The sequence below is a fragment of the Eurosta solidaginis genome, chromosome 4 (genome assembly GCF_040869045.1).
Source record: "Eurosta solidaginis isolate ZX-2024a chromosome 4, ASM4086904v1, whole genome shotgun sequence".
Lineage (NCBI taxonomy): Eukaryota > Metazoa > Arthropoda > Insecta > Diptera > Tephritidae > Eurosta > Eurosta solidaginis.
Window position 1 is genome coordinate 92,916,815 of NC_090322.1, and position 16,875 is coordinate 92,933,689.

General features: G+C 42.1%; 1 protein-coding gene and 1 long non-coding RNA gene across 2 annotated transcripts in view; one reads left to right on the forward strand and one right to left on the reverse strand.

The window, feature by feature from the left end:
* Positions 1-16,875, reverse strand: part of Rbcn-3A (Rabconnectin-3A) — a 2,573,828-nt gene that overhangs the window by 1,625,481 nt on the left and 931,472 nt on the right. The window lies entirely within an intron of this gene.
* Positions 9,414-13,416, forward strand: LOC137248064 (uncharacterized). The gene is made up of 3 exons (XR_010952046.1): positions 9,414-9,933; positions 10,028-10,258; positions 13,172-13,416. It is a non-coding gene; the product is annotated as an uncharacterized lncRNA (long non-coding RNA).

Here is a 16,875-nt window from a genome sequence, read left to right on the forward strand (position 1 = left end):
TTTCAGCCGCATATGTCCAGCACTCCTAAGAATTCTATGAAAAAAGAGACTTCAGCAACCGATATGCCAAATACATCAAATGGTTCTACGTTACAAAGTTCTGTTCCTGATGCAAGAGAGCATAACAGGTATGGCTTGCGTAAGGAAGTTTTACCACCAGGGCGATTTGGATACGATTACATGGGCTGTTTAGCAACTATTTCAGAACCAGATTCATATGAAGATGCCATAAATTCGGAACATGCCGTGGATTGGAGAGCGGCAATAAATGAAGAAATCAATTCCCTTGAGCTTAACCAAACTTGGGAGTTGGTTGAAAAACCCCGTGATAAAAATATTGTGGGATGCAAATGGGTGTTTAAAATTAAATCAAACCCAAATCAAAAACCAGTGTTTAAGGCGTGATTAGTGGCTAAAGGCTATTCACAAGAACCTGGTATCGACTATAAAGAAACATATTAGCCAGTAGTGCGATATGATTCAGTGAGAGTGGCTATGGCGGTAGCAGCCTTTGAAGGCATGGAGATGATGCAATTTGATGTCAAAACTGCCTTTTTATACGGAGAACTCCATGAGGAGATTTATATGGACATCCCACAAGGCATCAATGTCTCTCAAGCTCAAAATCAAGTTTTTCGCCTTAAAAAGGATCTTTATGGGCTTAATCAGGCATCTCGTAATTGGAATTCAAAGTTTGTGGAATTTCTGCAAACATTTAAAATGTAGGAGTCTAGTGCTGACCATTGTGTGTTTCACGGTGTGATGATGTTAACCACTAAGCTACCTCTGACGAGGTCCTGTACGTGACGTAGCGTGCATGCTAGTTAAAACCAGGTCTGAGCTCGCCGGATTGGGGTGGTTCTTACTTGCCACATGTGTACAGGGGTCAACCTAACACACAAAAGAAATCCATGCACATATTTGGATAGAACCAGGCATCAAAAAAAAAACCTTTAACCCCGAAAATCCCTAAAGATATGAAAGACAAACGGAAACGGATTAAACCGGAGATGCAGCCGATCGAACCGGGGAAGAAATAAAGCCGCTCCCCTTCTCTCCTTCTACCCAACCATGAGAGATATATTTTTGACTTCAATCCCTAAACCCAACCATACCTATACGAAGACCTAGATCACCTCACATCCTTTTTAAATAAAAACTTAGCACCGATTCATTTTAAAATATTACAATTCAATTACATATTTATTCAAGTTTCTTTATATGTACGTATATAAATGCTGCTTTAATTTAGTCAAATCGCTTAACAATATTTCCGATATTTTAAATTAACATTTTCGAGCCTCCCTAATGCAATCGGATATTTACGAACATTTATCAATTAAGTTACATACATACGTATTTTTCTATGCATTCATTCCTAATTTACATTGTTGTTAATAGTTTTAAAACTAAATTTTTGACCCGCCTTAATACAATCTAAGCTGATTTATTAACAATCATAATTACTTACATATGCACTCATTTGTGCATCGATTCAAGAAAACTTCGTACTCAAATTAATTGAGAGATAGAGAGCTCTCCTCATTAAGTTCTAATTGGAATAAAAAAAATGCCTCAAGAGAAAAAAAGCTAACTAGTGGTAACGACCAAAGTTATGAAAAGTATCAATAGTTGTAGAAAAGAAGGAGAGTAACGCAACCACGCTCATTATAATGTACAAACATACATTCCCTTTTTTTCTTTTTGTTACTTTCCTTCTTCACCCACGCAACTCTACTCTTACACACATATAAAAGTATCAATAGAAATAGAGATGATGCAATCAAAGAGAACTTACCATGATCTCCAACATTGTCAGCAGGCGCCCGTTGAGCTCCGTTGTACGCTAAAACAAAAGATAAACTCTTTCTTCGCTCACAAAGTTTTTGCTTTCTATCCGAATTCTTATTAGAATTTTTTTCTGTATGTAAATGCTTGTTGCAATGAGAAAAGGAAAATACTCTTACTTCATGGTTTTTAACCCTTCAAGGCTTACCTTAAACTCGTCTAAAATTTAATTATTTGAATTTTAAAATTTTCTACCTTTTAACCTCTTTTTTTTTCTTATTCACAAAAAGTTATTTTATGTAAGTTAATGGAGAACTTTTATTTAAAGTTAAATTAAATTTTGTTTCATTTTACCACTAAGTTTTGTAAATGTCTATAGTATATTCTTTTCTCTCTTTCTCTTTATTCAACTTCTTCTTGTAGCTTTAACTTGCAAATCTACTTATGTATATACATATGTATACTTCATAATAGTATAGACATAACAATTATAGTTGAATTCATATATATTTTTTTTTTCTTCTTTTATTTTATAAACCTTTATTAAAAAACCCAAGGTAGAAACTTTTCAATAAACCCCATTTAGATATATCTGTATATATTTTTTTAGGATTTTAAATAAAATTTTCACCATCGTTAAAGTAGTTGCTAATATAGGGTTTGGAATTTTTATGAAAGTATATTAACATAGTATTTTCTTTAGTAGTTTTGTTTTAGTTGTTTTGTTCTTATGTATAGCCGCATGTATAATTTTAATGTAAGTTAGGTGTAAGTAATTTTATTTTTTTTTTATGTAATTTTTAGAGGAGTTTTTGAACGATTTGAGAGTATTTTTAACGTAGCTTTTATAATTAAGTTTTAAAATAGTTTTTAAGCTGTTTTTAGGTAATTTTTATGACGAAATTGAAAATATATTTTAAGCAAACTTTTTGAACTAGTTTTAACGCGTCATTTAAAATAGATTTAAGGCACTAGTACATTAGGTATATGCTATACTTTAGATTTCCAGCTTTTTGGTTAAGTTCTAAATTTTCTTTTATAAATTTCACCTGAATGAGGCAGGTTTTCATCACTCTACACTAAACTTCACGCTACTTAGCTTTCACATTAACTTCCAGAGCCTGAGTAACTTGCTCGGGCACACGTGGTTCTGTTTTTGGCTGATGGAACTGCTCGTCGATCCGATGTTTCTGGAACCGCTGCGTCAGCTTACCGGGTATATTCGATGCCTTCCGGGGCTTTTACATCCATTGAGGGTTTGAGGGTTTTTATTTTCTGAGTTTATTGTTTCTTTAAAAATATCTAAACGACCGCGTGGCTTGGGTGACCATGCACCATCGAAATAAAATTAAACTTTTTGACACGTCTTAACACCTTGATGTCTCCAACCAGAAAGAGCGAGATCAATTTGGCGGAAATCGATCGTGCTCTCGTCTTTATCTCCTCATTTTCTCAAACCCATCATGCACGCAGTTAGACCGTTTGCCACAGGTGTTGCCACTGAACTATGTTTTGTAACTTTAACCCTATGACGGTCAAAGAAGCTAACTACCTACCTTTCTGATTTAGGACACACCTATGAATATTTCTATCAGAAAAGGTTTTCAAAAACGAAGCCGCGCTCACAAATCAGGTTCCGGGTAAACTATATGGAGCATATATTTTGCACGGGAGCTGAAAAGGCGGTAAATTAGCATGGCTGCATATCCTTCGCATGATATTTACCTAAGATCTTCTCGTCTAAGTCTTCCAAAACGTAGTATGACGAACCCAGTTTTTCTCGAACCCTAGCCCTGAGAAATGTTTTCGAAAGCTTTGAATTAAATTGTTTCGCCATATTGCTTTGTGCAAAGTTCCTACGTAAAATCTCTTGCCCTGGTTCGTATGTTATTTCCCGTGACCGTAGGTTATAATGATATTCATTGCGATCATGTGCTCCTTTCAGGTTTTGCCTAACAATATCTCGAATATTCAAAAGTTTGTCGGTACGTGTTTGATTGGTTTCTGCTATGCCCTCAGTGGTCATTTCAATATTTTTCAAAAGTTCATAAGAATCGCCGTGCATCACCATATGCTGACCAAATAAAGAAAAATAAGGACTATAACCTATCGATTGATGGAAGGAGCTTCGAAGTGCCGCATTTATGCTGCTAAGGTGGCAGTCCCATTCTCGCTGATCGCTTTGTATGTACGCCCTCAAGGCCGCATTTATGGAGCGATTCAAGCGCTCTGAAGCGTTGCTCTGAGGCGAATACACCGCAGTCAGCGTATGCTTGACCCCACACTTTGTCAAAAACGCATCGAACTCCTTCGACCGAAACTGACTACCATTGTCGCTTACCACAAATTCCGGTACACTAAATACATCAAAGACTTGCTCTTTCAAAAACCTTACAATTGGACTGGTCGTGAACTGCTTTAAAGGGAAAGAAAACTGAATTTAGATAGGTGATCAAAAACAACTAGAATACCTATAAACACATTTTTCGATCTGGTAAAGGGACCGACTATATCAACATATAGGCGCTGAAAAATCCGTTCCACGGGTTTAATTTTTCCCATTGGTGGACGTAAAATATTGGTAGGGTACTTAGTCATTTTACACACCTGACAGTTGTTGACATATTCTTTCACTGATCGGTATAAACCGGGCCAATAGAAGTAACGACGCACCCTTTCTACCGTTTTAGCTACACGTCCATGTGCGCTAGTGGGAATATCATGCGCCTGTTTCAAAACCTCTGTTCGAAGAGATTTCGGAACAACCAACTTCCATGTAGCATTCTCGCGGAATAGAACTCAGTACGATGATAAATGAGTTTATCTGAGATTTTGAAGTCGGGATACTTTTCCGAATTCTCTAACAATTTCGCCTTAAGTTCAACATACTCTGGTTCATCAAACGCTTCTGAAGATAGATTGATGTCTGGTGCATAATCTATCTCAATGACCGCAACTATCTCATCCTCGCAGTAAACGCATGAAAGAGCGTCGGGTACAACATTAGCACTGCCTTTCCTGTACTCAATAGTGAAATCAAACCACTGAAACTTTAACGCCCACCTAGCCAAACGTCCACTTAAGTCGGTTTGGTTCATCAACCAGCGCAAACTCGCATGATCAGTTATTACTGTAAATTGTTGCCCTTCCACATCCACATACGCTCGGAACTTTTTAATAGCCAGTACTGCCGCCAAACACTCACGTTCTGTCACGGAATAATTTTGTTGGGCCTTATTTAACTTTTGTGACATATACGCAATGGGTACCTCCACGCCTTCATCATTCTCTTGCGCTAGAACGGCTCCCACGCCATGGTCGCTAGCGTCGCATTGAATGATGAAAGGTTTTTTAAAGTTAGGATTGGCTAAGAAAGGTGCAGCCGTAAGCTTGTCTTTAATGTCGTCAAAGGACCGTTGCGCTTCGTCTGACCAGGTAAAAGTCTGTGCTTTTTTCAGTAGTTCGGTCAAAGGATGCGTTACCTCAGCAAAATTGCGAATGAACCTTCTATACCAGCCCGCCATGCCCAAAAATCTGCGAAGTTGCTTCACAGTTTTTGGTACAGGGTAGTCTGCTATAGCTGATACTTTTTCATTGTCTGTCTTTAGTGTTCCTTTCCCAACAACGTAGCCGAGGTAGCGCACCTCGCTTAAACAAAACTTGCTTTTAGCAATATTTATCGTAAGACCAGCTTTGCGGATGTGAACGGCAACTTGTTTAAGTAACTCAATATGATCTTCAAAACTCTCGGACAGCAGAAGCAGATCGTCTAAGTAAACGAAAACTTTCTCTTTAAGATTGAATGGGATAACGCGATCCATCAACCTACACATCGTTTGGGGTGCATTGCACAGGCCGAACGGCATCACAGTGTATTGGTATAGTGGTCGATTTGGCACTGTGAAAGCCGTTTTTTCGCGGGAATTCATTTCTAGAGGGATCTGCCAGAAGGCATCTTTCAAATCCAGACTAGAAATGAATTCCGCTCGTGGTAGCCTGGACAATATACCCTCGATGTGTGGCAGAGGATACGCGTCTTTCACTGTAGGAGCATTAACCTTTCTACTGTCTAAGCAAAGTCGCACCTTTCCAGGTTTACGGACTAAAACCACTGGTGAAGACCACGGACTATTGGACTCCTCTATAACCCCAAGCGATAGCATACGGTCGATTTCGTCGCACATCAGTTTCGCTACTGCAGGAGAAATCGGAAAATGCCGTTGCTTGACGGGTTTAGATTCACCAACATCGATGGCATCCTCCACCAGTGAGGTTTTGCCGAGACCGTGCACTTCAAAACTTGGAAAACATGCTATAGCAGAGTTAAGGATAGATTGTTGTTGGCAATTTAAAGCGTGTCTATTGGGAACTGATCCACCTATACTAACTTCGCTAACAACATTTACTGCGATTTTAAATGCCTTCCAAAAGTCTATTCCAAGATATAGATTTTGAACCAGAGAAGGGATTAAATAAAATTCGATCTGATGCGACTCAGACTTGTACGTGACACTAAGTTTTATTATGCCCGCCACATCTTGCCTAGAACCGTCTGCTGTTCGAACACATGACCGTATCCGTTTAACGCCTTTGTTTTCAGCTAATAGCTCAGTTGCTAAATCAGCACCGATACAACTAACTGACGCTCCTGAATCAAGCAATCCAAGGTAGGTTTTATTAAAAATAGTTACTGAAACATATGGTCTAAGATCATTTGCTTGTTGGAAAATTTGGGAAATGGAACTTAAACTCTTTTGTTTCGACTTTATTGTCGACAAAAACTTACGTGCTATCTCCGCAGATCGAGTACGTTTAAAGATCTCTTCTCGTGTTTGTCGGTAAGCTAAAAGTCTTTGATGGAATGGTTTAATCGGGAACAACGGTGGAATAGGTTTGGAAACTTGTCTATCATTTTTAAGAATGGTTACACGAATGTTCGATTCTCGGCATCGGATTGTCAGTTGGGATGTCTGCTCCTGTTGCCGACATCCCTCACCCTGTTTTCCGAACTGTTACATTTAGGACAATTCGGTAGGAAGAACGCGATCAGCCCACAGCCGTAACAGAAAACGCGCCTAGGTTTGATACACTTTTTATAGTCGTGGCCAAGTTCGTCACAGTTCCAACACTTTCTAGGTTCCACTGAATTGGGAACACGGTTGCTTTCAAGAGCAGAAACTTCTTCTAATTCAACTTCTTCCACCTCTGCTACCTGCCTTCGTTGCCCATAAAACGGTCTCGTTTGTTGAGATTTTCCTTGAATCTCAGCGAAAAGATTTTCGCGTCGTCGACAGGATCTCCGCAGCTCGGATATAGTGCAAATATCCAGATGCAAAAGCTCTAAACGAATGTCAGGTTGTAAATTCCGTATAATAGTCTCAACCATCTCGTGTTCAGTTAAAGGTCTACGCAATCCGTCTGCTATATTCATAATCGAATCAAACGAACAAATCGATCAAACGATTCCCCAATTTTCTGTATCCTATTACGAATAGTCTCTAATATATCGAAATCTGTTCTAAAATCTTTGAAGTATCTACGCATGTCATCGCATATATCTGCCCAATCAAGTGCGTTTGCTGAACGATGATAACGCCAGAACCAGCGTTTGGCCTTGCCTTCAAAAAGCACATGAATGTTTTGACATAATATATTGAAATCCCCACGAGGAGTAGACCGAGTTAAAGCGAAGACAGTCACCTTGTAGCGGTGCAGGGGCTTATGCCGATCGCATTTGACACTAATTGGTCAGATGGGAGCGGCGCAACCGCGCTCACCTGACAAATGTGGTCGAATGCTATCGGTAACCAGGAACTGTCACCTCCTAATCCAGGGTGTCATGCGTCACCGTGCCCATTGGACTGGTTTGCAGCCAGGAGGTTCACAACACCGGCTGTATTATAACGGCGCCTCTCCAACACCGGGCCACCTTGGGGAGTAATCATGGCCTTACCGCGTCAAGGGGCTCTGCCGCGGCGGACCAACCCAGTTCCCCATGTAAATAATTTGACAACAACGCTTGCCGCGTCAAGCACGTTGTCGTACGACAAAGATGGAAAACAAAGCAAATAAAAACAACAACAAAAAAACAAACAACAACAGTAACGCAACAAAGAAGACGGGCTCCAAGAAGAGCAGCGGGCAAAGCAGCAGCAGGCCACGCAGGTACTCCAGGAAATTCCTGGAGAGCCTCTCGAGAGAGGAGGCAATGCTCTTTATAGAGCATATGAGGGACGAGGAATCTCCCTCCACCAGCGCTGGAGTGCGCAGAGAACCGGCTCTTAAACCCGTAAACCCTAAGGGCATTACAGAAACCCAAGGTAATCAAAGCGGGCCACAAGAGCATAGCAAGCAAAAGACGACGAAACCCGCGATCCCCAGAGGCATCTCGGCCACTGGTGAGCAGCGCGGGCATATCAAAAAAGGGGAGCAGGAGGGGCAGGCGTCTAAAAACAAACCCGCGAACCATGGAGGGCCCAGTACCACCATAGAGCAGCGCGGGCCCCCCGAGGAAAGAGATGCCACAACTAAGTGTAGCACCGACGGTACTTCCACACAAATGAGGGAAAGTAGCAAAGATAACCATGGCAGGTCCTCTAGGGAGCCAAGTAAACATGGGCGCTCACCGTCGAAGCAGGATTCTGGAAGCAGCTCACAAGGCAGCTGCGATAGGTCCCAGAAAAGGAGCGACCTCGAGCGGAACCGGGAAGAGTGGAAGCGGCCTAACAGAAGGCATAACAGGGGCAGGCAACCTGCACTACCACCACCGGGCAGACCAGGATCGCTAACAGATAAATGGCGCCTGGGACTAAGTGGGTCTGGGACAAAATGGTATCTCCGATACCTTGAGGAGGGCCTGTCGCCCAGGGACGCAAGAGCCAGGGCAGACAAGCACAGGCATAAACCAGCCCACGAGCACAGTACAGCGACCGCCGAACGGAGAAACAAAGTCGGAGGTAAAGAACAGCCAGCGGCAGCTGGCCAGCATACACCCGCTCCCGCTGGGAAGCGTAGGATCGGGCAGATCACACCGGAGGAGACTCCCAGTTCAAAGAGGCAACGGGCCCATGCTCCGCAGAACACGACAGCCAGGCGCCGGGAGGACTTGACCAGGGCGACTGGGGGACCCGCTGAAGCAGCGCCAAGACAGCAGAGCTACTCGGACGCCCTCAGGGGTACCCGAGTGGCTGTGCTGCCCAGGAACTACCCGGCGGATGCCCTAAGTCAAGAGGACCTGACAAGTCTCCAGGAGCTAATTATGGATGGAGTGTTCAGGGGGTGTGGGCATGCTCTAGTATTTTGCGGGGTGTACTTCCGAGCAGGGCTCCTCCTTGTTGATTGCGAGGACGAGAAAACCGCAAGATGGCTCGAGGAAGTAGTGCCAACACTTGAGGGATGGACGGGGGCACAATTATGCACAAGGCGCGGGGATGACATACCGCCCACGCATAACGTGACAATGTTCCTCCCCAGAAGTGCGGACCGCCCCAGAGAATTTGCGATACGGCTCCTCGCTAATCAGAACGAGGGCCTTAAGACGCAGAGGTGGCGCGTTATTAACAGCAGCGCGGAAGAAACGGGCCTACGTCTAGACGTAGGCATAGATGAAGAATCTTACCAGCTCACACGTAGGAATGGATTCAAGCTGCATTACAGGTACGGCTTGATCCATGTAAGACCCTGGAGGCAGAAGCTACCAGGGAATAGTGAGCGGCAGGAAGACAAGGCGGTAGAGGACGCCGACATAGATAAGATGTCGGACGAAGACATGTCGGACGCGAGCACCGACACCATCAAGGCTCGTGAGACTACAAACTCTTCTACCGCAGCGAGTAATATCGAAGAGGTCGCGGAACAAGCGGACCAACAAATACCCACCACACAGGAGCTCATTGAGGGCTTGGACCTCCAAGAGCTGGCACTGGACAAGCGGGATGATAGCGAAAGCGGGCTGTCGGATTACGACGACCCGATGAGGCCGGCCGGGCCAAAATGACCGGCATAAGCATGCAGATAGCCCAGATCAACCTCCACCACGCCATTGCAGCTTCGGCTGTACTGGCGAGGAGGTTTGCCTCGGATGATCTGGGCATAGCCCTCATACAGGAACCTTGGGCATACAAGGGACAGGTGAGGGGCCTTAATGTAAGTAACAGTAGAGTAATTTGGGATCTCTCCCAGCAGAGACCTAGAGCATGTGTAATGCTTAAAGCAGATATTAACTATTTTTGCATTACAGAGTTTTTAAGTCGAGATCTGGTGGCGGTACAAATAAATGCGAAAGTCAACGGGGAGGACTCCAGCATTGTGCTAGCCGCAGCCTACTTCCCGGGGGACGACAACATGGTCCCCCCAGATAACGTACAGAAGCTGGTGGCTCACTGCAGAAGAGCGAAACTTCCTCTTATTATAGGAAGCGATGCAAACTCCCACAATACGGAATGGGGCAGCAGTGATACCAACCAAAGGGGTGAGTGTTTGCTAGAATATATAGCCAGCAATGATTTAAGTATATACAACGTCGGGAGTAAACCGACGTTTGTTACGAGAGCTAGGGCAGAAGTCCTTGATATAACGCTCGGCAACAACCTAACTGAGAATATGATCTCGAGATGGAGGGTCTCAGAAGAACCCTCCCTCTCGGACCACAGAATCATAAGGTTTGAGCTGGGCGCCGTATCGGGGCAAAGCAACCCCAGAAGAAATCCCAGGAAAACAGACTGGGACAGCTACAAAAGTATTATAGAAGCTAACATAGATAGCCTTAAGAGTAAAGGCAGAAGTACCAATTGTACCCAGTTGGAGAGCAGGGTGGAAAGGGCAAATCAAATAATGATAGACGCCTATAACTCCAGTTGCCGTGTCTCCTTGATTAAGGGTAAAAAGGCGACCCCCTGGTGGTCTTATGACCTGACGCTGCTTAGGAGAAAAGTCAGGAAACTCTTTAACGAGGCAAGGAGAACCGGCAACTGGGAGGAATACACCCAAAATCTAACTAAGTACAATAAGGAGATAAGAAAAGCAAAAATGGAAAGTTTTAGGAATTTCTGTGAGGGAATTTCCAGCACGCCTGCAGCGGCAAGGCTACACAAGGCCCTAGCCAAAGAGCAGAGACAGACAGACCTAGCAATTAGGCTCCCAGACGGTACCTATACCGAAACGGTGGAAGAGCGAGCTAAGGCCTTGCTGCAAGCGCATTTTCCTGAGGCCTCCCCGCAAGTACCGGAACCTGTGTTCCCCAGAGTTAAACCAACCCCATCAGACTGGCAACTAGTCAACTCCCTCTTTTGTGAGGCCAGAGTCAGATGGGCAGTGGAATCTTTTGAGAAATACAAATCTCCGGGGGTGGATGGCATCTACCCGGCGCTAATGCAGCAAGGGACACAGATCATCCCACATCTCGCCAGAATCATGAGAGATAGCCTGGCACTGGGATATATACCCATGATGTGGAGAAGAGCAAGAGTGGTATTTATACCAAAAGTAGGTAAAAAGGACTATTCACAAGCAAAGTCCTTCAGACCAATAAGTCTAACCTCCTTTGTCTTGAAGGCAATGGAAAAGATAATAGACCAAGAAATCAGGTCGAACGCCCTCAAGAGCTGGCCCTTACATTATAGCCAGCATGCCTACAGAGCGGGTAGGTCCACGGACACAGCTATGTACCAGTTAACGTCTGAAATACAGAGGGCGTTCGAAACAGGGGAAACAGTGCTTTGCGCTTTCCTTGATATTGAGGGTGCCTTTGACAACACATCTCACGAAAGCGTAAACATAGCACTGCAGAGAAGAGGAGTTCAGTTGCCTATCCAGAGATGGATTGACAGTCTACTCCGTACAAGAATCGCTGAAGCTCAAGTAGGCAGCAGCGCAGTTAAGGTTATTACCACGAGAGGGTGCCCCCAGGGAGGTGTCCTGTCACCCCTTTTGTGGAGCCTAGTAGTGGATGAACTCCTGCAAAGGCTATCAGACAGTGGCATAAGATGCCAAGGATATGCTGACGACATCGTCATAATTGCGAGGGGTAAATTCGAGAGTACGCTCTGTGACATAATACAAAGAGCATTGAACATTACAAGGGAGTGGTGCGCCAATGTGGGCCTTAACATCAACCCATCTAAGACAACCATCATCCCCTTCACCAGAAGAAGGGTCCTACCAGCCCTGAGAGCAATAACAATAGATGGCGTGGAACTAGAATATGGAACCGCAGTGAAATACTTGGGGATCATTTTTGACACCAAGCTCTTATGGAGACAACACTTCGACTCCATGAAGACTAGGGCCACGAGGTCCATCATGGTATGCAAACGTCTAGCAGGCAAATCATGGGGCTGTAGCCCACACGTGCTAAGATGGATGTATACCATGATAGTAAAACCTATGATAACATATGGCTCAATAGCCTGGGCATCGAGAACAACTCGGGCGACGACGAGGCAAGCACTGTCAAAACTTCAGCGACTGGCATGTGTGTGCATCACGGGAGCTATGCGCACATGCCCCACAACAGCGCTGGAGGCTATCCTCGATCTGACCCCGCTGCATATATCGATAGAGCAATCAGCCAAGCGAGCCCTCCTTAATATCGTTAAGGAGGGCTCGGGCAAAGGTAAAGTCATATCGTCCCGGAACATAGAGGAATTGAGAGAGAAGATCCCAATCTCTCAACTCCCGAGGGATGATATCCTCAGGCACATAGTATATGAGAAAAGATATAAAGTAGAACTGGGAGACAAGGGTACGTGGGAAGAAAGCAGAATTGAGAGCATTCAGCAGCTAAACAGTATAGTATGGTATACCGATGGCTCGAAGACCCCAGAGGGGATTGGATCTGGAGTCTTTGGACCCAGAGCCAAAATATCAATACCCCTGGGAGCATACCCGAGCATTTTTCAAGCAGAGGTATTTGCCATAAGCCAGTGCGCGGACCTGAACCTTCAGCGAAAATACTCCAATGAGAAAATTGCCATACTCAGTGACAGCCAGGCCGCCCTCAAGGCCATCTCAGCATTTGAAATAAAATCAGCGCTAGTCCTTGAGTGTGTGGAAAAGCTGAACCAACTAGGAGCACACAATGAATTACTGTTGGCCTGGGTTCCAGGCCACAGGGGAGTCGAGGGAAACGAGCAGGCGGACAGCCTGGCCAGAGAGGCAGCAACGGTACGACCTATTGGTCCTGAGCCATTCCTGCCAGTGGGCCCGCAGGAAATTAGGGGGCATCTATTGGCAGAAGAAAAGGAAAAGAGGGAAGAACACTGGCGTAATATGCCAGGCCTAAGACAATCTAAGCTACTGTTAGGGGGTTATTGCACAAGTCGATACAGGGCATTTATAGGCCTCTCGAAAAATAACCTAAGAACTCTAACAGCAATTCTTACAGGACACTGCAGACTGAACAGCCACATGCAAAAGCTGGGTATAATATCAAACAACACATGCCGATTTTGTGACAGATCAGCGGAGACGGCGGACCATGTCCTCCTGGAGTGCGATGCAATCTCAAGACGTAGAGCTAAGTTTATGGGCTCACCATGGCCAGAGCATACTCACATCAAATCCCTCAAGCCAGGTGAACTGCTAGGGTTCATCAGAGATGTCGGCTTGGATGAGGTGTTGTGAAGCAGATGAGGGCACAATAGACCAGTGGTCGCAGTGCGATCCTCAAATAACTATCTATCTATCTAAAGCGTTAACCCTATATATAAACTCATCTACCGTAATGCTATCGAGCGACCCGTCAAATGATAGTTTCCAACCGGAAACGATTTTCGCAGCTACAGATACTGGAAGAGTATCCCCATTAGAACGAAAACGTACAGCATTCACGTTATCGCGGTTTTCGTGAACAGAAGGTAACCCATTTTCGACTACTACTCGATGGTTTTCAGTACCAGAACGCGACGCGTTCAAATTCATGTTGCTCAAGTTACTTCCAAGAGAATCTGCTACTGCCCTACTGATTTCCTCTCCTATTTGTCTAGATGCACGTTCTTCGTATTCCCTGAAGGACTCTTCTAACATACTCCGCATATGCCTTTGATTAACACCCTGACCTGAGGTTTGCGGACTTCGTGTATGATTTCCACGATTCCTACCACGCCAATTCCCCTGGTTCAGTATACGAGAATTTGAAGACAATTCGTTACCCCTATACCATGTCAACGGACCCTCTCGTCTTGGTATTGCACCTTGACTAGTAGAAGCATCTAAACTTGTTGTTGGATCTTGCTCGTTGAAACTGTTTAAGGATTCGGTTTCACACGAGCGCGTACATAAAGGACAAGCATTATTCTCAGTCAACCACCTAGTTATGCAAGCTCGATGTTGGCAAGGAGTCATGCAACCATTCTCTTCGGAGATTTCCTCGTTACAAATGGTACATATTCCATACTGAACATTTAAGTTCACTAAATCATCAGAGCTATGCCGAACTGCCATTATTATTTTCTAACCAAAAAATTCAACTAATCAAAAAAAATTTGCTTCTCTAAATTTTACACCTTGCTCTTTGCCAATTTAAAATAAAAAAAATGAAATATAAATTGTTGTACTAAGTAGCTTATCGCATCTGAATAAAAAGGGATGTGAGAGTGATTCTAGTTAAGCCTTCGTCCGTAGAAGATATTGATTCGATATAGCATTTCCGTTTAAATTAAACTATTAAATTGAATTAAAATAAATTCTTTATAACCGGTATCAACACTCAAAGCAGTGTTTGTCTAAATTTCCACATTATATGAATTTATTTTACCTCCCTCGACATTAGTTTGTTGCTTGACTGGTTACGGAACCGGTAAAACCCCGGTTCCCAATTCCAAGTCATGACATCAAAATTAAAAAATACATGTTTATAATAGTTCGATTAGATTGCGAAAGGTTAGATTAACTAATCTAAGTTAACTCTTTCTAATTCCAAACACCTCCAAACAACTGGAAACTAGAAATTCTTCCTAACTGGTTAGTAAATAGGCCAAAGCTATCGTTGATACTAAATTCCAAATCAGGAGCAAACTTCCAAAAAAAAGAATACAAATTTTATAAAGGACCTAAAGAGATAAACCTCTTAGGGGCTCCACGTTGGGCGCCATTTTGTGATGATGTTAACCACTAAGCTACCTCTGACGAGGTCCTGTACGTGACGTAGCGTGCATGCTAGTTAAAACCAGGTCTGAGCTCGCCGGATTGGGGTGGTTCTTGCTTGCCACATGTGTACAGGGGTCAACCTAACACACAAAAGAAATCCATGCACATATTTGGATAGAACCAGGCATCAAAAAAAAAAAACCTTTAACCCCGAAAATCCCTAAAGATATGAAAGACAAACGGAAACGGATTAAACCGGAGATGCAGCCGATCGAACCGGGGAAGCAATAAAGCCGCTCCCCTTCTCTCCTTCTACCCAACCATGAGAGATATATTTTTGACTTCAATCCCTAAACCCAACCATAACTATACGAAGACCTAGATCACCTCACATCCTTTTTAAATAAAAACTTAGCACCGATTCATTTTAAAATATTACAATTCAATTACATATTTATTCAAGTTTCTTTATATGTACGTATATAAATGCTGCTTTAATTTAGTCAAATCGCTGAACAATATTTCCGATATTTTAAATTAACATTTTCGAGCCTCCCTAATGCAATCGGATATTTATGAACATTTATCAATTAAGTTACATACATACGTATTATGCTATGCATTCATTCCTAATTTACATTGTTGTTAATAATTTTAAAACTAAATTTTTGACCCGCCTTAATACAATCTAAGCTGATTTATTAACAATTATAATTACTTACATATGCACTCATTTGTGCATCGATTCAAGAAAACTTCGTACTCAAATTAATTGAGAGATAGAGAGCTCTCCTCATTAAGTTCTAATTGGAATAAAAAAAATGCCTCAAGAGAATAAAAACTAACTAGTGGTAACGACCAAAGTTATGAAAAGTATCAATAGTTGTAGAAAAGAAGGAGAGTAACGCAACCACGCTCATTATAATGTACAAACATACATTCCCTTTTTTTCTTTTTGTTACTTTCCTTCTTCACCCACGCAACTCTACTCTTACACACATATAAAAGTATCAATAGAAATAAGAGATGATGCAATCAAAGAGAACTTACCATGATATCCAACGTTGTCAGCAGGCGCCCGTTGAGCTCCGTTGTAAGCTAAAACAAAAGATAAACTCTTTCTTCGCTCACAAAGTTTTTGCTTTCTATCCGAATTCTTATTAGAATTTTTTTCTGTATGTAAATGCTTGTTGCAATGAGAAAATGAAAATACTCTTACTTAATGGTTTTTAACCCTTCAAGGCTTACCTTAAACTCGTCTAAAATTTAATTATTTGAATTTTCAAACTTTCTACCTTTTAAACCTCTTTTTTTTTTTATTCACAAAAAGTTATTTTATGTAAGTTAATGGAGAACTTTTATTTAAAGTTAAATTAAATTTTGTTTCATTTTACCACTAAGTTTTGTAAATGTCTATAGTATATTTTTTTCTCTCTTTCTCTTTATTCAACTTCTTCTTGTAGCTTTAACTTGCAAATCTACTTATGTATCTACATATGTATACTTCATAATAGTATAGACATAACAATTATAGTTGAATTCATATATATATTTTTTTTCTTCTTTTATTTTATAAACCTTTATTAAAAAACCCAAGGTAGAAACTTTTCAATAAACCCCATTTAGATATATCTGTATATATTTTTTTAGGATTTTAAATAAAATTTTCACCATCGTTAAAGTAGTTGCTAATATAGGGTTTGGCATTTTTATGAAAGTATATTAACATAGTATTTTCTTTAGTAGTTTTGTTTTAGTTGTTTTGTTCTTATGTATAGCCGCATGTATAATTTTAAGGTAAGTTAGGTGTAAGTAATTTTATTTTTTTTTATGTAATTTTTAGAGGAGTTTTTGAAGGATTTGAGAGTAATTTTAACGTAGCTTTTATAATTAAGTTTTAAAATAGTTTTTAAGCTATTTTTAGGTAATTTTTATGACGAAATTGAAAATATATTTTAAGCAAACTTTTTGAACTAGTTTTAACGCGTCGTTTAAAATAGA